Source organism: Mercenaria mercenaria, chromosome 14, assembly GCF_021730395.1.
Source record: "Mercenaria mercenaria strain notata chromosome 14, MADL_Memer_1, whole genome shotgun sequence".
Taxonomy (NCBI): Eukaryota; Metazoa; Mollusca; class Bivalvia; order Venerida; family Veneridae; genus Mercenaria; species Mercenaria mercenaria.
Window position 1 is genome coordinate 10062972 of NC_069374.1, and position 22179 is coordinate 10085150.

Below are 22179 nucleotides of genomic sequence, written 5' to 3' on the forward strand. Positions count from 1 at the left end.
AGCAGACTCTGTGTCAATTCAACCCATTATAAACGGTCTATGACACTTTTAGCAGACTTTCTGGAAACGGTGCCAAGGGAGAAAACATCGTCACAATAGTCCGTGTTTCCTTTTCAATCATTTAGAATGGTCTGCGACACTTTCAGGACGACTCGCAGACTTTCAGGAATCGGTGCCAAGGTAGAAAACACCGACCCAGTAATCCATGTGTCCTTTCAAACCATTCAGAACGGTCTTCGACACTTTCAGGAGGACTCGCAGACTTTCAGGAATCGGTGCCAAGGTAGAAAACACCGATCCAGCAATCCATGGGTCCTTTCAAACCATTTAGAATGCTCTTCGACACTTTCAGGACGAATCGCAGACTTTCAAGAACCGGTGTCAGGAGAGAGAACACTAACCAAGTAGTTCCTGTTTCTTTTAAAACCATTTTAAACGGTCTGTGACACTTTCAGGAGGACTCGCAGACTTTCAGGATCGATGCCGAGGGAAACTACTAATGTCGTTTTGGATTCGAATGTCCAACGTCGTTCTGGGTTCGAATGTCCAATGTCGTTCTAAAATCGAATGTCCAATGTCGTTTTGGGTTCAAATGTCCAATGTCGTTCTGAAATAGTATGTCCAATGTCGTTTTGGATTCGAAAGTCCAATGTCGTTCTCAGTTCGAATGTCCAATGTCGTTCTGAAATAGTATGTCCAATGTCGTTCTGAAATAGTATGTTCAATGTCGTTTTGGATTCGAAAGTCCAATGTCGTTCTCAGTTCGAATGTCCAATGTCGTTCTGAGTTTGAATGTCCAATGTCGTTTTGGGTTCGAATGTCCAATGTCGTTCTATATTCGAATGTCCAATGTCATTCTGAAATCGAATGTCCAATGTCGTTCTGAGTTCAAATGTCCAACGTCGTTCTGAAATGGAATGTTCAATGTCGTTCTGGTATCGAATGTCCAATGCCGTTCTAGGTTCGGATGTCCATTGTCGTTCTGGTATCGAATGTCCAATGTTGTTCTGGTATCGAATGTCCAATGTCGTTCTGGGTTCAAATGTCCAATGTCGTTCTGGTTTCGAATGTCCAATGTCGTTTTGGTTTCGAATGTCCAATGTTTTTCTAGGTTCGAATGTCCAATGTCGTTCTGAAATCGTATGTCCAATGTCGTTCTAGTATCGAATGTCCAATGTCATTTTGGATTCGAATGTCCAATGTCGTTTTGGTTTCGAATGTCGAATGTCATTCTGGTATCGAAAGTCCAATGTCGTTCTGGGTTCGAATGTCCAATGTCGTTCTGGGTTCGAATGTCCAATGTCGTTCTAGGTTCGAATGTCTAATGTCGTTATGGTATCGAATGTCCAATGTCGTTCTGGTATCGAATGTCCAATGTCGTTTTGGATTCGAATATCCAATGTCGTTCTGGTATCGGATGTCCAATGTCGTTCTGGTATTGAATGTCCAATGTCGTTCTGGTATCGATTATCCAATGTCGTTCTGGGTTCGAATGTCCAATGTCGTTCTGGGTTCGAATGTCCAATGTCGTTCTAGGTTCGAATGTCCAATGTCATTCTAAAATCGAATGTCTAATGTCGTTATGGTTTCGAATGTCCAATGTCGTTTTGGGTTCGGATGTCCAATGTCGTTCTGAAATCGAATGTCCAATGTCGTTCTGGTATCGAATGTCCAATGTCTTTTTGTGTTCGAATGTTCAATGTCGTTTTGGATTGGAGTGTCCAATGTCGTTCTGGATTCGAATATCCAATGTCGTTCTGGGTTTGAATGTCCAATGTCGTTCTGGTTTCGAATGTCCAATGTCGTTTTGGGTTCGGATGTCCAATGTCGTTCTGAAATCGAATGTCCAATGTCGTTCTGGTATCGAATGTCCAATTTCGTTCTGGTATCGAATGTTCAATGTCGTTTTGGATTGGAGTGTCCAATGTCGTTCTGGATTCGAATATCCAATGTCGTTCTGGGTTTGAATATCCAATGTCGTTCTGGTTTCGAATGTCCAATGTCGTTCTGGGTTCGAATGTCCAATGTCGTTCTGGGTTTGAATGTCCAATGTCGTTCTGGTTTCGAATATCCAATGTCGTTATGGGTTCGAATGTCCAATGTCTTTTTGTTTTCGAATGTCCAATGTCGTTCTAGGTTCGAATGTCCAATGTCGTCCTGAAATCGAATGTCCAATGTCATTCTGGTATCAAATGTCCAATGTCGTTTTGGATTCGAGAATGTCCAATGTCATTCTGGATTCGAATGTCCAATGTTCTGGTTTCGAATGTCCAATGTCGTTCTGGTTTCCAATGTCCAATGTTGTTCTGGGTTCGAATGTCCAATGTCGTTCTGAAATCGAATGTCCAATGTCGAATGTTTAACTTCTCGCCAACTTCACGCTTTAAATGTCCATTATCATTCTCTTATCCAATGTTCAATTTCGAATGTCGAACTTCTCGCCAATATTGCAAAGAAAAGAAGAATGCACGTTGAAATCGGGTTTGAACCCTCTCAGGTTTCAGTAGTAAAATCTTAAGATTTGGCATGTTTAAAATATGCTACTATAATTCATTCATTGGCACGCACAATATTGTTGTTTCTGGGCTACTTAAAACAGATTGTCATTAAATACCCCCGAACCGTGATTATTCAATTAATAATATGTCAGACACTAATTTCTTTTTTGTAATATAGGCGTATGTATAGCCTGGCTCCCTGGCTGCATGGTTAGTTTTAATAAATACAGCAAACATTTAATGAGTAAATTGTGAGCCTCTAAAATAGCACATTTTTATTTCTATATGTCTTTGCCGAACAGTGGTGCATTGATGAAACCAATGCGGACCAAGATCAGGCTTATTATGATTTGCACTGTTCGTTATTCAGTCAGTATATTTTGTCAATAAATTTTCAGTAAAAGTCCCTTCGAATAATAATACGATATGCCAAAACTGAATGATTGAACAGGCCATTTTAGAAATTTAGCAGGGTAAATGTTAACAAAAGTAAAATAGACGTTTTTGTAGAAGTGGTGTAAAATAATAAACCTAAAACAAACACTAATCAGTCATGCATAATACAGTATGACAATATATGTTTAAAGCGACGACCAACTGATGATTAAACTTCAGACAAACATAATGGCTTTCCTGTCTTCAGGCATGCTACATGTTACACGATTGTGACAAAAAACGCTCTTCTCACCAAAATGAAATTTTAGATACATACGCAAAATCTGACGAAATTACCATATACCTCTGCAATCGGAATAAAATATTTGAGACAAATTAACTAAACATTAACCACAAGAGCTTGCAATTTTGATACTTAAATTTCCTAAAATTAAACGTATCTTATTTCTGTTGGACAACTTACAGTATTTCAGTCAACAATTTTACTTCTTAACTAGAAGATGCTTTTGTAAAAAAGCGCATTTCTCTCTCGATGCACAGTCGTATATGCAAGAAGTCGACAAGGGATAGGCGCGAACGTCAAAAAGACACTGATGGTTGCCTGCAGTAGGGATCATCTACTTGGAAAGTCCACTCATCCTGAGTTTCAACATTCTGGGCCAAGTGGTTCTGAAGTTATGAATTGGATACGGCTTGTTCAGGCCAATGTGAACTTGACCTTTAATCAAGTGGCCACAAAATCATTAGGGGGTCATCTACTCTGCATTGGCTGATATCATCCTATAAAGTTTCAACATTCTGGGTCAAGTGTTTTCAAGTTTTTGATTGGAGTTTTCTATGTTCAGCCCCTTGTGACCTTGACCATTGATGGATTGACCCCAAAAACAATAAGGGTCACATTTTCTGTAATTCCTATCACCACAAAAAGTTTGAAGGTTCTAGATCAAATGGTTCTCAAGTTATTAACAGGGAATATATTTCCATTTTCTATCCACTGCGACCTTGACCTGCTTAAGAGTGACCCCATAATCGATAGGGATCATCTACTCTGCATGTTCATCATCCTATGAAGTTCCATCATTCTGAAACTGAAACTGAATAATTTGATTAAACGCCTATTTTTATACAATGATATAATCAATGGCGTTGTACATAATAATAGTAATAGTAATAATAATAATAATAATAACGATAATGTTAATAGTAATAATAATAATAGTAGTAGTAGTAGTAGTAGTAGTAGTAGTAGTTGTTGTTGTTATATAAATATTAATAATGACAATAATAGTAATGATAACCTTATTGTAACAAACAGTCATGACCGCATCCCTCACCTTGAGGTCACTTTACCCTTATTGCCAATACCAGTGCTTAAAGCATCTGGTACGCCCTTTTACAAAACTTTAAGAACTGTCACCTGTTGTTTTCGCATGATAAACAGTTATCAAAAATATAATAGCCGCGAAATCTCTGAAATACAGTATCTTAAGATTTTTTTTAAATGTGTCAACATTCTGGGTCATGTGGTTCTCAAGTAACTGACCGTAAATGCTTTTACATGTTCAGACCCTGTGATTTTGACCTTTTATTGAGTGATCCCAAAATTAATAGGAGTCATCTCCTTGGCATGACCAGTCATCCTATGAAGTTTAAACATTCTGTGTCAAGTAGTTTTCAAGTTACTGACCGGAAATGATTTTCCATCTCCAGACGCCTGTGACCTTGACCTGTGATCAAGTGACCCCAAAATCAGTAAGTGTCATCTACTCTGCATGTCCAATAATCCTATGAAGTTTCAATATATTGGGTCTAGTGTTTCTCAAGTCATTGATCGGAAACGGTTTTCCATGTTGAGGCTCCTGTGACCTTGACCTTTAAAAGATTGACCCCAAAATCAATAATGGTAATTTTTTCCTATGCGTGATCAATCATGTTATGATTTTTCAAGATTTTTGGTCAAGTGGTTCTCAAGTTATTGATCGGAAATGGGTTTCCATGTTCAGGCCACTGTGACCATGACCTTTCATAAAATGACCAAAAAACAATTGGGATCGTCTACTCAGTAAGCCCTACCATCCTATGAAGTTTGAAGATTCTAGGTCAAATGGTTCTTCAGTTATTGATCGGAAATGAAGTGTGACGGACGGACGGACGGACAGATAGACGGCAAAAACAATATGTCCCGCCAAGTGGGAGGTGGGGGGGGGGATGATTTAATACAAATATATACTATATGTTCAGATTAAATTGCTTAAATGGGAAGATTAAACTAGAGTCTAGGCGCCAGCTCCTTAGTGATGCGCCTTTATCTGTTATTAGACAACGTTGTTCCCATGGAATATTTAGATTTCGGAAGCTAGATATTCAACTTCGTCTTAAGATTTTTAAACTTATCTGGTAATCTTGTTATAACTCAAGCAAATACAGTCATCTAAGGATATGATATTACGTTTAATTACATTGAACATCTCTGGCCTTTAGTTACGACTATGTGTTTACTGTCTCAAAAGCCTTCAACCGTGTCGAGCTTGCAAAAATAGTATTAACATCTGTTCAGAAATCATTCAAAAGTTACAGATAAATATTTTCAGATATTTAATCAGGTTTTCGTTTCATCTTCTTTCAAATCCTAATTCTTTGGAATTTTAATCTAGGGAATAAAGTATCTAATCAGCATACAAATTGCATTTGTTTTTCACTCCTACGTATGGAACGGTTGAAGACAGTATGCAAATATTGTAGCTGACAAATTTCTAATTCTTCAGTGATACATCCCAAATATTTTCATTAAAAGGTCTTTTAGGTGCATCTTAGAATATTTGAGAATAGTCAGATCAAAAACAGCAAAATAAATAAATAAAAAAAAAAAAAAAAAAAAAAAAAAAAAGGCAATGATATTATATTGTTTCTAGTCATTATATGCATGACCATTTTAATAATATTTTGAATCATTTTACAAATCAAGTTTTGACATAAAACAAATGATATGAAAATGTAAATAATCCAAAGAACTAACAATGCAAACGTGTGTTTTAGCTATAAATGGTACATTCATATATTGAGCTTAATGCTTCAAAGAATATTATTCATTAAAATATCTTTTAAATATTGCATACTAGTGCGTTTTTATTTTCTACAAGCGAGTTGAAATGGATTCTTTCTAGAAAAGTTATACACAAAAAAAGGTTTTCTTTATAAGACATATTTTGTAATGACGTTGTGCAAGGTTAATTTGTATACGAGGAGTGTTCGATATGAATTGCTTATTGTCCTCTAGCTCGATATCCACTTGGGGCACGATAAAAACCAATACCTACCTGTATAGGGTTATTCAATACCTACACAACGGTGTATAAATGTACATGTTAGACTAAGTGTAAGACATAAAATTTGCCATTTGAATACACGCAATCATTGGCCACTGTAGTAAAAATGGTTGGTAGAAGCGTCGACAAGAAAGATGAAATACGGGCTTACATCAAAGCTCGCTCAAAACTTGGTTGTTCTTTGAAGCAGCTGATGACTGAACTTCCTACTGCTTATGGACCTTCTTGTGTGTCTATGACACAGTTCGGCGGTGGAAAAAGAAATTTGAGTCTGGTGTAGAGTCCATCAAAAATGCACCGAAATCAGGTAGGCCAAAATCTGCATCTCGTAAAGAAATCGTTTCCAAAATAAAGGAAATCATTGAAGGAGATGCCAGATTTACAGTTCGTGATATTGCACGAAAGGTAGGCATATCACTATCAACGGTTCACCTTATTTTGAAGAAGCATTTGAAAGTCAGAAAGATTTCTGCTAGATGGTGGCCACATCTGTTGACTGATGAGCAAAAGAGGCAACGGGTTAAAGTGGCCAAAATGCTGCTTCAAATGTTTCCAAAATATGACAAAAAGCAGTTTGCCAATGTCGTCACAGGTGATGAAACCTGGTCCAATATTATGAGCCCGTCAGAAAGGTTAGCAATAAGATCTGGGCCGCTAAACACAGCAAACGCCCAATAATTGCCAAGCGTATTTTGAGTGCAAAGAAGGTTTTGTATGCAATCTTCTTCTCTGGTGAAGGAGTCGCAATAAAAGTGTCGGTGAAAAAGGGCAAAAGCATCACCGGAAAATACTACAAAGACGTAGTACTGAAGAAACTGAAAAAGTATTATCCACTTCCTGAAGGCGTCACGGTACGCTGATTTGGGCACAGTAATAAGGTACTGATGAATGGCAGATCCAAGTGCCTGTCGGGACTGGTATTTCCGCCCAGCAAGGAATGATTTCAATTTCGGAAACAAAAAGAAATCACATGGGGCAAGGTCTGGGGAATACGAGGGGTGAGGCAAAACAGTTACTTTTTCTTTCTTCAAAAACGCCGTAACTATTGCGGAGGTATGAGCGGGGGCATTGTCATGTAGAAGACGGACATGTTTAAAACCAGTGGCAGGGCGTCGTTTCTGATAAATCGGCTGAAACTTTGCATTTCTAGCCACGGGGAGTACTTCGAGGGCATGAAGTGAGCCCTTTTGAAGTCTCTAGATAGAAATATGCAATTCATTTCGAACATCCCTCGTATATTTATTTTTTATATAAATTATACTATTTAAGCTAACTCACAATCACATTCAAAGACACTTCAAACTCTATAAGAGTCAGTCACAAAGCAAAATATTCAAAGAGACGTAAAACCTGAGAGTCATCAAATAGAAAGATTCAAAGACAAATCTCAAAGGTCTGAGAGTTATCAAGCGGAAAGATTCAAAGACATACTAAGATCTAAGAGTCATTAAGCAGACCGATTCAAAGTCACATTAAAAAAAGAAGTGTAATCAAGCAGACAGACTCAAAGTCACAACAGTGTTAGAGACTTCAAGCAGATATTAAAACACACACCAAAATCTGAGTCATCTATAATAGTGGTCTTGAGGTCACACGCTTGACTGTCAATTTAAAGGTCCGGGGTTCGAATGAGGCATCTAGGAGACAATTCAATGACACACAAAAGTGTAAGAGTTATCTAGGAGACAGATTCAATGACACACCAAAGTCTGAGGGGCTTCTAGAAGGCAGATTTAGTGACACATCAAAGTCTGAGGGGTATCTAGAAGACAGATTCAATGCCACACGAAAGTCTGATCGAGAATCATCTAGGAGACAGTTCAATGTCACACCAAAGTCTGACAGATTCAATGATACATGAAAGTCTCAGAGTCATCTAGAAGACAGATTAAATGGCACACCAAAGTCCGAGAATCATCTAGAAGACATATTCAATGACACAACAAAGTCATTAGAGTCATCAAGCAGGAACATTCAAAGACACACCGAAATCAGAGAGTCATCAAGCAGAAAGGTTTAGTGTCGAATTTTGAATTTAAGAAAGTCCGACACACTACTGATGCCCCATCTATAACAAAAGAAAATTAGAGGGTACCAAATAAAGTTCCATTTACGTGAAAGATATTGTGGTGCAGTTCTGTCATTACATCATATGTTTGATTATTCATGTGGGGAAGTTGGCAGTTACTTGCAAAGAACACGTTTGTACTGGTACAAAATCCAGGAACACTGGTTAGGTAAACTGCTCGCCGTTACATGACTGAAATGCTGTTGGAAAACGGCGTTGAACCCAAAACATACAAGCATCTATTAATACCTGATATGTGAAACATTTGCGTGTTAATACATAGCTTATTCATGCACTAAAAGATAAATTTGAGCGCTCTGAAATGCACGTACCACCAAAGTGAAGATATGAAAAGTATTTACAATTGTGTAATTTGATACTTGTTTCAGTGGCTGTTAATAAATTGCTAAGAAACGGGAGCGGAAAAGTGGTGATTACAAATTCAATAAGTCGGTGTAACGAAAGCAGTGTATACTACATTTGTAAATATTTTCCCTCGATATCAACTGAAAAGTTCACAACAGCTATTTTAACAATGAAAATCAGCAGAAAAATATGAGCCGCACCATGGGAAAACCAACAAAATGTGTTTGTCACCACCATAAATCCAGACCAGCTTGCACATCCGCGCAGTCTGGTCAGGATCTATTCTGTTCATAATGAAACAGTAATATTAATCGGTGTCTGAAACTGTGTTGGCAACATTCGAACAGTATGCCGCATACCCTCTGAACTTGTGATATATAGAATAAGGAAAAAACTGTGTCCTAAGATGTACATGTATCATGATATAAACATTTCAGAAAAAATAAGAGCTGAATTTTTAGAATTAAGATAACGAAATCAACAGAGACTTCCAGTATATACCGTGTAGTGATAGCTGCAAAAATCGTCTTTGGAGATCACATAATGTTGTGTGGCTAAATGCTAAACGAGCTGCGCCTTGAGAAAGCCAACATAATGCGTTTGCGACCAGCATGGATCCAGACCATCCTGTGCGGATCTGGTTCCTTGTCGCTTTCTGTGCTATTGCAACTAGAGAAACTGCTAGCGAACAGTATGGAGCCTGACTAGACTGTGCGGATGTGCAAGCTGGACTGGATTCTTGCAGGTTGCAAACGCACTATGTTGTTTTTCTCATGGCGTGGCTCAAATATTGAAATAAATTTCTCGTAGTAAACAAGGTGCAAGCAGATATCAAGACATAAAATGTATATAAGCACTATCATATCAATTTATCCGTGTTTTTTTCCAAAGTTTATATTATAATTGTTATATTTCATATAAATTGCCTATATAATATTGTTTAGAGTGCACGTCGATACTTGTTGCTAATAACCATGACAATATTGCATAATAATCAGGGGTATATTTAATGATAATAATAGTAGTAGTTTCAACGCAAGTTAAATGAGCCGCACCATAAGAACACCAACATGGACCGGAATGGATCCTGACCAGCCTGCGAATCCGCACAGTCTGTTCTGGATCAATGCTGTTCGCTTTCAAATCCCATTGCAATTAGAGAAACCGTTAGCAAGCAACATGTAGCCTGACCAGAAGGCGCGGATGCGCAGGCTGGTCTGGATCAATACACGTCGCAAATACATTGTTAGTTTTCTCATGGTGCGGCTCAAATGTAAAGCAGGTATCAATACAATTTGATGAGAAAGAAATATAAACAAAGCGTTAAAAAACTAGGTTACTTTTTCGCCCCTTGCGTTTTAATGATAAAATACATAAAGAAAACTTCCTAAATACACATTCTCATGTCCTTGGCAATCTCAATAAAAATGCGAGAATGATTAATTAGTTAATTAATTAATCAATTAATTAATTATAATAATTAATTAACTTCAAAGGATGTCATTTAAGTGCTCGAAATGATAAATTGATTTAAAAACAATGAAAATGGTATTGTTATATTTTCTGTCTGTAGCAGTTGAAAATGCACCACCTTGCATAAATCAGTCGTGACAATACATGTTAGTTTGGATACAATGACTTGCGGCAACACTAAATGATGTGAGTTATTTCAAAATTCAGCTAAGTCAAATTTACATAGATCTGCATAATAATGCCATTACATAGACTTTAGCTGGATATTTACTTTTAGTTATCTCATTTTCCCACACTTTGTAAAACCTAAAAAATAGAAGTCTTTACTTTCCACCATTTACTTGACGCAAACAAAATTTTTGAAGCATAATTGAATATTTGAACCACTATGTGGGATATTTGTTTGGATATACAAAGTATAAAATTGACCAGAAGTTCATAAACTAAGTGATTGACCTGTCTGCATGGGTATCCATGCAGGCTCAATTAAACCGAACCTGAACATTTTCGTTTATGTCGTGTTGGGCAGCCTGTAGTTTTCAACATTTTGTATAGTTTTAAAACATAGATAAAGACTATACACAGCAAAAATAAAGTCTGGCAAAACCTAACCTAACACATCAAGTATTGTGCGAAAAATTACATTATTTCAATAAAATGTTATTCATTAAACATTATAATTGCTTTTGCCTAATTCACCAATTTTTCATGCAGATAGCGGGAACGAGTTGCTTAAAGTAAGTTTGTCAAAAAATTAAAAATCAGAAAAAAAAAAATAAAAAATAAAAATAAAAAAAAAATAAAAAAAAATCTATAAAAATAATAATAAAAAAATTCACAGAAATCTGAGAATACACAATGATTACCAAGCACATTTATATTACAGAAGGTTTGGGCAAGGAGTGAATATCAACCTTTTAAAATAAATATATGGCGTAAATATTGATTCTGTAACAGTGCAAGTATGGTGTTAGTTTATAAAAAGGTTATTTTTTTAAATTGAGGTCTCGGAAAATAGCAAAGTATTAACGCGTATTCTTTTTATCTGAAGCTTGCACATGTTCACGTCTTAAATATAAATTGAGCAGCATCATGAGAAAACCAACATAGTGTATTTGTGACCAGCATGGATTTATACCAGTGTGCGGCACAACCGCAATCTGGTCAGGATCCATGCTGTTCGCTGTCAAAGCCTAATGCAATTAGAGAAACCGTAAGCGAACCTCGCAGGCTGGTCTGGATCCATGCTGGTCTCAAATGCACAATGTTTATTTTCACTTGGCGCGGCTCATTTAAATAATACCATTGTCAATCTATATGACCTGTATCAAATCAGGCATACATTATTACGATGAATACAAATTTGAATAAATTTGCTCATTACAATCCCTATGTGCGTCATTTAGTGTCATTATGGAAGTTAAATCATAGTTGGAATCTAGAGGCCCGAAGCTTATTATTCAAATTCAGAATTGTTAAAACGTATTTTATGTATTTAAAACGATCCTTAAAAAGAATGTTGTAATGGAAAATATGCATTGATTAATATAATTTTACATGGGAGCAAATTATCTTCATATAAATGTTAGTTTTAATCCATTACCTCCGCAAAATTTTATATGAAGAAATTCAAGAAAAGAATGACGAATGTCTGCATAGAGACCCAAGTGATGTCGTTTAGTTATATCATATTGAGGTGCGTGATAAGCTCAAAGACTTGGAAATGGATGGAAGAAAAGCATTGAATATAACTGGCTAAAAGACATTGTGCTTGTGGTTACGTATGAAATTTTTGGCATCAAACCCCAGACACTAGTCCAGTAGTGTTACATGATACTTTAGAAATATAACTCAATAACAGCGGCATCCTGAGAGTCATTGTCTTACACATTGTTGAACGTATACCCTATTTCGTTGGAACTCATTTCAAGACCTATATAATCCTAAGGCATTCATTTTGAAAAAATCTGATAGACATTTAATTGATCAAGCATTATAATGGCAGAAAGAGAAGGTCCAGATATGTACGTTTTACCTTTTAAATCGTTCATTAAATTATAAAATGTAATAATGATCTATTGAAGACATGTAGATAAAGTGAGCTACACTCTTGATTAAAATGGAAAATGACATTTTTATCATAACTTTTTGTGTCTATTTGCATACTTTTAGTAACACTTGAAGTTGCGGTTTTATTAAATAGGCCTTAATAGGCGTTTTCACTCAGAAGGATGTTTGTGACTGCGATGATCTGATAAGACCGTTAAATGAATAATTTATACGACTAAAGTTTTGCAGTTGCGTTAAAACTTACCTTACTGCACACGTTTCTTAATTAAACTTATGAATTTGCACAGAACATAAACGCATGGTTATGCACAGCGGGACATCTGTGCTATTTGGAATGACCTATACTTGCATCTATACTGGCATAGCAGACACGGGAGATTGAATAAATCTTTCCAAGTTTAAACTCTTTAGTTTTTCTTTTACCAAAAATGGGCCAGTTCTTGCATCTCTCGCTTTATTTATTTAAAGTCCATTGAAAGATTCTTTTTTTAACCTAACATTAGGCTGGCTATAACAATGGCTCCAATGGTTACAGACACATTTCCATTGTTCGATTATAAGTGGTTTCCACACCATTTCACCAGCAACTGCAGCATTAAGAGAGCCGCGCCATGAGAAAACCAACATAGTGGTTTGCGACCAGCGAATGCGCAGGCTAGTCTGAATCTATGCTGGTCACAAACCCACTATGTTGGTTATTTCATGGCACGGCTCATGTGAATTGCAAAGATTTTGTTTTTCGAAATATATGAAGCTTATTACCTGTTATACTTGGTGCGAACTATTCTTTTTAAGTGTGTGGCTAAAGTCAGATGATATTCCTTTAAATCTCCACTATGAAGAATATAACATACTTTACACAACTTGTCTTACTCAACATTTAGATTTTTTTATTTAGATGTCTATATAAATCTGTGAAAACTCGATACATTATCCAATAATGAATACTTTGCCAAAATTAAATAAAGCACTTACAAACAGACCCGAACAAGAAAACAATATATAAACAATAGCTGTCTGTTGACAGCACGCTCGACTATTCGAGGAATTGATAGAAGAATGGGGTCAAAATATTACTAAAGATTTTCAGACAAAAGAAAGATAATAGATAAGACAAACAATGTACAATATACCTTTATTTGTGTATTTGGATAAGTCTTGCATTATATGGCAATGTGTAACTACAATGATAAGCAAGTGTTAAACAGTTTAGACAAAATATGGAATAGTATGCGAAACTAAACTAATGAATATGTCAAAAAGGGCCATAACTGAGTTAAAGTCCTTGTCCTAGTTATGTAGTCTTGCTTGCATATGTAGACTATGATGGTAAACAAGTTATCAAAGTTTCAAAGCCATATGGCAAACAGGTAGGGCAAAATATTGACTGGTAAGAAAAAAATAACTTATTTCTAAGTCCAAAAAGGGCAATAATTCAAACTCAACCAAAATAGTTAACAGAGTTATGTACTCTTGCCTTCAGATAGAACTTATAACGATAAACAAGTGTTCAAAGTTTCAAAGCCACATATGTCAAATAGTTTTGACAAAATGCTGACTTGTCCAAAAACAGAACCAATTCCCAAGTAAACAAAAGGCCATAATTCTGCCAAGAAGTTTTGACAAAATGCTGACTTGTACAAAACCAGAACCAATTCCCAAGTAAACAAAAGGCCATAATTCTGCCAAGATAACTGACAGAGGTATGCACTCTCGCCTACAGATGGAAGTCATGATGATGATGATAAAGTGTCAAAAGTTTAAAGCGATACGTCAAGTAGTTTTCGCAAAACTTGGACTTGTATGAAAACTGAACCAATTTTCATGTTCATAAAGGGCCATAATTCAGCCAAGATAGTTGACAGAGTTATGTACTCTTGTCTTAAGATTGGAATCATGCTGATAAACAAGTGTTCAGTTTCAAAGTCACACGTCAAATAGTTTTGACAAAATGCTGACTTGTACAAAAATTATGCCAATTTTCAAGAGCAAAAAGGGCCATAATCCGGCCAAAATAGCTGACAGAGTTATGTACTCTTGCCTACAGATAGAGACTGTTATGATAAACAAGTGATAAAAGTTTCGAAGCCATATGTCAAACACTTTACACAAAATGCAAACTGGTACGAAAGATTTTTATGCGTGACAAATACGTGCGAATAGTTCACAAGTAGGTATTGTGAAATTTTCGAGCCCCATTTTTAACCACCTCTTAGTACCAAAGAAATTTTCACAACTATGTTATATAGTTTAGTTTATTTAGTTTATTTACATCTCATCAACACAATACAAAGAGGTCATACATAAAACATATATAAAATAAATGTGTTGCCACGCATAAATTTGAGTTATAAGAGATGGTTCACTTCTAATTTTAACTCAAATATTCTAACATACTGTATGAAGGCATAGATACCCAGATCCCAATTACAGTATATAGATATTAAAGTATAAAAAGAGCTGCCCATAAGACAGCGGGCTAAACTTTTCCCAGTGCCTGACTCTGAATTAGAACTTTGCCAGTTAAAAAAAAAAAAAAAAAAAAAAAAAAAAAATCTAAGTCAGAAAGGGGGAATTACTCTATCAAAATTCAAATCAAAGTTATGGGATTTGTTTCTATTTTAAGTTTCAAGTCAATAACTTGATAGTTACAATTAGAAAGATATTTGAATTTGATGTTATCAAAAAGTTTTACCAAAAAGGGACATAACTCTGTCAAAAATTCAAATCGGAATAATGGGACAGTTTTTCCTGATGTTGACCTTGATAGTAAATAGCTATTTTAAATTTCAAGACAAAAGCTTTGCTAGTAACAGAAATATTTGACTTTATCAAAAGCTTTAATAAAAAAATTCTAAGTACAAAAGGGGTATAACTCCATCAAAATTCGAAATATATTAAGTTTCAAGTCAATAACTTGATAGTAACAGAACTATTTGACTTTATCAAAAACCTGTAACCAACGCCAACATTGACGCTGGGGAGAGTATTCGAACGAATTCTTCACACATGTGTCGAATTCGTGTGTGAAAATTAGGGTTCCAAAGAGGCTCTGTATGAAGTTAGCAGAATAATTCCAGCAGAACAGCAGAATAACTCGGGTAGAAAAGCAGAACGACAAATTCCAATATATCTGAGATGAAGAGGTGTCAAGGTCAAAAGTGAACATCTTGGTAAGATTTTTTTTTTGCGGGGCGGGGGATTTTTCTTTTTTTGTGAGAGGGTGGGGGATATTTTTTTCAGTACTTATGTAATTATTTGTAGCAGGTATTGAGTTGACCTTTGAATAAATAAACCACTAAAATCATGCTGTAAAATTTAAAGATACTCATCCATAAATTTTAGCTGAACTTTGACCTATATTCCTTGTGCCCTTGACCTTAGATCTAGTGTGCTTTAAAACAACAAATGTACTTCACCTGTAAATCTATTCATCCGGCGAAGTAACTCTGTTACAAACAAAAGAAGAAAAATCGTATAGAGTAATACCTGTGACAGTGACCTTTAACATAGTCATAATTAAGTGCATGGAGTATTGCCATGCACTAAAATGTCCCTTACCAGCTAATATTATCATCCGAAAATTTACTGTTGTGAATGCCAGGTTCCGTGGTCAGATAATACCTAAGGGTTCAGCACGTTGTCACAATGAGGTGATAATTTGAGCCAAGTTTCAAGTAAAATCTTTGTATATAGGCAAGGACATATGAATTTACGAAATTCCAATGCTTCCTTCTTTGGTGATATTGACCTTGTATTAGTGTACCTGTGATTTGAGTATTTGGCCCAAGTTTGAAGAAAATCCTTAAACGGGGTTGTAGAGAAGGCACGAAATCCTATTTCCTTGAACTTGACCTTGAGTCGGCGTCCCTGAAAAATGAAATCTGCGTGTTGTTCTGATAAGGTGAACACACAATGGTCTCTGGAACGAATTTTTTTACATATGTGACGAATTCGTATGTGTTAAAATTACGGTTCAACAAAGATGTTTATTAGAACACAAACGCAAAACACCTGACCAGAAGTACTATACTTATATGACTCACCTACTTTTTAAAACACAAACAAAAAATACTTGACCAGAAGTATTCATTTACAAATATAAACTATTGAATGTGAATGTAACTTCGATGTAGTCCCTAAGAACGCAGCGGCCGTTAGGATAACATAAGCTTCTAACATAATGTAATGTTGCAGGTGACATTTTCAAGGACATAAGATTTAAACTATAAAATTGTTTTCAATTTATTAACTAAAACAATAAATTCTTTCAGTTAATTTAAGCCCGATCGGGCAATAAAACCTTGACTGGACCTCTAAGCCCGATCTGGCAATGTTACAAGGCTGTATAATGTATAGAGCAGTGAGTCAGTCTTACAATTGTTGTTGATCAAATCGTAGGGATCACTGACTGGCGTTAATCTGTCGGGGACTACGTATTGCCATGCAGTATTCCAGTAACTTGTTTTTAGTATCGGTAGGTCAAAGGTCAAGGTTGTTTAGGTCTGAAAATTGGAAATCATTAAATAAATAATAATCAAATAAAATGAAAGGGTGGAGTGAGCGAGTGAGTTGGGTTTTACGGTGAATCGACACAAAATGGAAACCACAGGTCGTCAAATACGACATAAACGAAAATGTTGCCGGCTTGGTTTGATTTAGGCTGTTCATGGACGATAGTGGAAATGCAAGCTACCGTCCACGCCCTCTAGCCCCGGCAACATTCACACATGTTATAAGTACCAGAATACAATAGACGTATTCATACGGCGGTGCATATGGAACCTTCAATGATGTACAGAGTGCTATTCAAAGACAACTACCAGAAGATGCGGACTTACCCTTTTTCATTGAATTTTACTTCTAACGGTATAAAACTTATAAAATAGAAACAAACTCCACTTGAAATTCGAAATAGTATCTCATTCTTTCAACTTATTTGAATATCAATGATGAAATCACTGAATTACATTACCATTTTTCACTCCCTCGGGAAATTGTTACATTTTCTGGACAGCACGGTAACCCGTTTTTTTGCCTATCAAATAGCAAAATCATCACATGACTGCATATTTTTGTTAAACATTTATTATATAACATTTGGTAGCTTGTAATGTTCTCATCTTGTCATACCGGATCTATACAAGTGCTACCTATAAAATAGAAGCATCATCGTGTCGCAATGAAAAAGGAATTTTTAATAATTGTCACAGTTTGGGCACTGCTAGCTGCAAGTGTTAGTGGAAGCGAAGGTTGGTGGATTTGTTTATTCTAATTCATCGTTATTTTATACTCTTTTTTTTTTTTTACTTTTTTTTTTACTTTTATATTACTTATTACTAGTATATTATAAATCGCATATATTCCATTACTTTTCGATTCCTATTAATTTTTTTTTACAATTTGTCACTATTTCAACACTTTTTTTTCTACGACTGATCATCGCCTCATTTTCAGTAAGTGCAAAATGACTTTCACTTTGTATTTGTTATACACAATTTAAAAAATATTCACTTATTTCTAACAAAAGTAAAAACACTATGATTGATTGAGTATGAGGCAAGTTTTGTTGACATTTCGCTGTATCCCATTATTGTTTTCGTCATCTCTTGAAGATTTTGCCCGTTTTTGATAAATACAAAAAGCTATGTAAACCATTCATCTTAAACAGAAAGTAAAACGTGATTGTGATTGAGGATTTGTCAGTATTTTATTGACGTTGTGTAAAATACTGTTCAATTGGTGATTATCGAAAAAAAAATTCGTTAGAATAAAAAAAACCCCAAAAACTTTCGTTAGAATATTAATAATAATAATAATAATAATAATAATAATAATAATAATAAAAAAACATGAATGAAATGAATAAGTATAGGCAATATCCAATTTATAAAGTATCCCTTTTTCTTTTTTATTTAATGCTAATAATTTTTACTAGCTCATTACTCCTTTCATTTTGTTCTAAAACCGACCATCGCTTCATAAGTTAGTCCGTTTATAATCCAGACTCACTTTCACTTGTTTTTTTTGTAACAATAGAAAATTTAGTTAAATTTTAGTGTATACATCGATATCATTTCATAGAAATCAAAATGTGCTAGTAAAAAATAAATACCCTCACCAAAAATAAATCAATTGATTTCAACTTTCATCCTTTGGAGGTCCATACTGACTTTATCTGACTTTTTTTTTTGAACATAAAAAAAACAAACACCAGTCGCTTGTTCAATCTCATTTTGATGATATTCTTTTTTCAACTCTATCAAAGATTTGAGCACTTTATTTACAAAGCGGAATATATTATTTACTTTATTATTTTGAGTACCACCCTTTTCGACTCTGATGATATAAATTCAGTGTTTTTCTAACCGTATAACCATGCGCATGCGCATTCTCTGTTTGAACAGCTGCTTTATCTGATTTAAAGATAAGAATAAAAAAATGGACATCTGTTATAGTTAGATACCATGCCAAAAGGTTATACTTTTTAATTAAGTCGACATAAATCCGGATTTCTTACAGAACATATTAAGAGTACTATGTTAATGTCAAAAGTTATACTTGAAAAAAAAAATATTTTCCTAAAAATTCAATACCTGAAGTTTTAAGGATTTTGCATTGGAATATAAAATTAGAATTTCCTGACAATTCAAAAGCTTTTTTTCATTACATTACTAACAAGGGCTTTTTTTTTTGAAGAAAACATAATAATTGCTGGGCAGAATTGTGGATTCAATCATCTAAATTGTCTTAATGCATGTCTATTCATCTAAAAATCTGGCTACTATTACATGCACCCTCGAGTGAATTTTAGTACTGCTTACCTAAACTGTGTTCGAAAAGTGTTTGTCTTTTTACAAGAATAAGTTTTAAGCATTCAAGTTATTCATTCGAACAGAGTTAGAAGGTATCAAGGCAACTCGTCCCCAAGTCAACTCATCGCCAAGTCAACTCGTCCCCGATTTGGTCATTTCTTTCCCCAAAATTGGTCATTTCGCCCCCCTCATGATAAAATTTGGTCAACTCGTCCCAGTTTTGGTCAATTCGCCCCCCTCCCAAACCCACTTTTAGTAATTTTGTCCCCATAGATATTTGAGGCATTTTAGTTATTTTTTATGATATCCGAAGTTTAACTTTGGAAATTGGTTTTTAAAATCAGTGTGAGTTTTTCAGGAGCTATATTAAGAATGATTAACTTGAAATAATTGCGTGGGATAAAGTAATAAAAGAAATAAACATTAAAAAGTCGTTGATTGAGCTGATTGGAAGGAGTTAATGGTATTCAATTGCATGAGATTTTGTTGACTTATTAAATGAAATGTGTTAATAATTGATTGAATGAAATGTGTTAATAATTGATTGGATTGAGGAAAGTGTTTGTTATAAAAAGTTTGAAAATAAGCAGTATCAAATACAAACATTTAAACAGCAATCTTGTTGTAGCAAAAAAAAGGAAAAAAAAACAGAAGAAAGAAACGGAAAATCTTCTTTGTTAAATCGATCATTTTTAAAGCAAAAATGTCTCAAAAAAAAAAAAAAAAAAACAAAAAAATTGAAATCACCGTGGGGTCCAAAATGACCAAATCGGGGACGAGTTGTTTGACTGTAAATGTTCGAACAGTAATGAAAAAATGCTGAAAGTGTCATAAAAATAAATCTCCTTATAGCAAGGAACGAATAATCTTGAAATCATTTGACATTTTTTGGTATCAATGTATCAAAAATGTTTAAATTCTGTTGATTTACTTTCAGGTTGTTCTTCCTCATCCGACTCCTCCTCTAGCGAGTGCGGTGGCGGTGGGCCTGTTCCTATTCCTGTTTTTCAGATTCAGAAGAAACGTGCAGGTTATTTTCGTTTAATATAATTGTCTGCAATATTTTGATACATGTTATCCGTTTTTAGAAACAAACAATGGTTCTAATATTTACTGAACAAAACACTTTTGACAAAGTTGCCTAAATGTAGATATCTTTTTAAATGTCCGACTGTTCTAACAAGGTCCGAATTATAATGAAATATTTTAAATACTTTCCATCAGTAACAAATGTATTATATACTTTTTTATTCTACATGAACCTTAAATAACAAATAAATGAAATTTCACAGAAGAACTTGCATTGAGAAATGTTATTTTAGGCACGTAAACAGTAATATATTGACATTTTATAATAAATCGTTACTGGTATCCGCCCTTTAATTGTACAACAACAGCAACAACAACAAGAAACATATCTGATTATATTGTATATTAGTAAGACCGATAATCGCTGAAACATGTTTCAGTAAGATCACTAAAGCGTTCCAATACATAACAATCGGTACCCTCGCTACGTTCGGTTGCGGTGCTGCAAAACCAAAGTGACAGAAAAACGGGAATTGTGGGCGAACAATTAGGCACAGCGATCCGGGATTGGCGTCATTCTATGTAAAATCATAAGCTCTCTGCAAGTAAATCAATATCAGACGCACCAAATTATAGGGTTTGTGGGCAACTTTATGTTATAGAAATTGAATACGGAAAATACGTATTCGCACGAAAATTGTCGATTGCAATTACGGGTCCATTACCTTTACACGAAAATTGCCGATTGCCATGACGGGTCGATTACCTTAACACGAAACGTGCCGACTGCCGTGATAGGTTCATTACATTAACACGAAACGTGCCGACTGCCGTGATAGGTTCATTACATTAACACGAAACGTGCCGACTGCCGTGATAGGTTCATTACATTAACACGAAACGCGCCGATTTTACTATTCCGTATGAATTTATACAGATCACGGTGCAAACTAAAATTATTTCTTTGTTATATATAAAAGTAGTTTTCTAGAACTATACAATACTTATGGGATTTCCACTTTTTCTATTCCCTCTGGCTATCTGTATTTCGCCTCTCATATACGGGATTTTATAGCTTAACATGACAGAATGTAAATTCGCCCGATCGCTATGCTAGAATTTATGGCATTTTTGTCGGCAGATACCTAACAATGCTGTTAACTTTGAAGATATATACTTAGCTAATATATCCTTAGTTAGACTAAGTTGGTAACTAAGTACAGGTTATTTATTTTCTGTTGAAACTGTCTCATCATAAGGTGGTTGTCGTGGATTTGTGTGTAAGAATGCCATTTATTTTCGATTTTGCTGTTTTGTTTGTTCAAATATAAGCCATTTCATTACATAAACTCATATTAAATACGTTTTTAAAATACACAAATGTTTTACTTTGTCTTTACAAATTCTAAAAGATGATCCTTCAGAAGCATATAACGCTGCCAAGAAAATAATATCGTTTTGATTTTGCATGTTAATGAGATGTAATGGAATTTGCATTCCCTACTTCCCCCCCCCCACCCCCCCTCCCCCTCCCACCACACACACACACACCGCTTCAACGGTCTTAAATGCAACAAATGTCCAGTTTTAAATTGTTTTCATAATTCATTAATTTAGTTACTTCCTCTATATTACAGCAATTGATCCAGATTGATAACTATAATACTTATTATTTCACATACGTAAGGATGATCATGTTTATATTTTATGTCTAATTTAGTTGCCAAGACTGATGACGCTGAGATTGGAAAGGCATCACCGCTGAGATAAGAAAGAGAAATGCGAGCTCTCCTTGTTGCAACGCTGAGAAACATCACATCAGAGTTCAGCTACTTGATTTTTATATATCAACGACTGAACCAAACTTTTTCGGAATATTCATATTGACAAGCTGACCTCGAAATCTTTATATTCTATTTCAATGATCCGCATAAATGACAACAAAATGCTTGTTTAAATTTATGTTTTAATTATTAAAAACTTAAATTCTATAATTTGCACAATATTTAACAGTAATAAAACGAGAGCACTGCAAAAAAGTTGTTTTTGTATCTCTTATAAACTGCCTTTTGTCCCAAGATTTTGTAAGATAGTTAGATAAATACATATACATGTATATATGTTTATCTTATGGGTCA

General features: G+C 35.0%; 1 long non-coding RNA gene across 1 annotated transcript; it reads left to right on the plus strand.

Annotated features, from left to right (window-relative positions):
• The first annotated feature begins 17313 nt into the window (after positions 1 to 17313).
• On the plus strand, positions 17314 to 22034 carry LOC123527915 (uncharacterized). Its single transcript, XR_006681846.2, has 3 exons — positions 17314 to 17449; positions 19950 to 20042; positions 21762 to 22034. It is a non-coding gene; the product is annotated as an uncharacterized LOC123527915 (long non-coding RNA).
• The last annotated feature ends 145 nt before the right edge of the window (positions 22035 to 22179 follow it).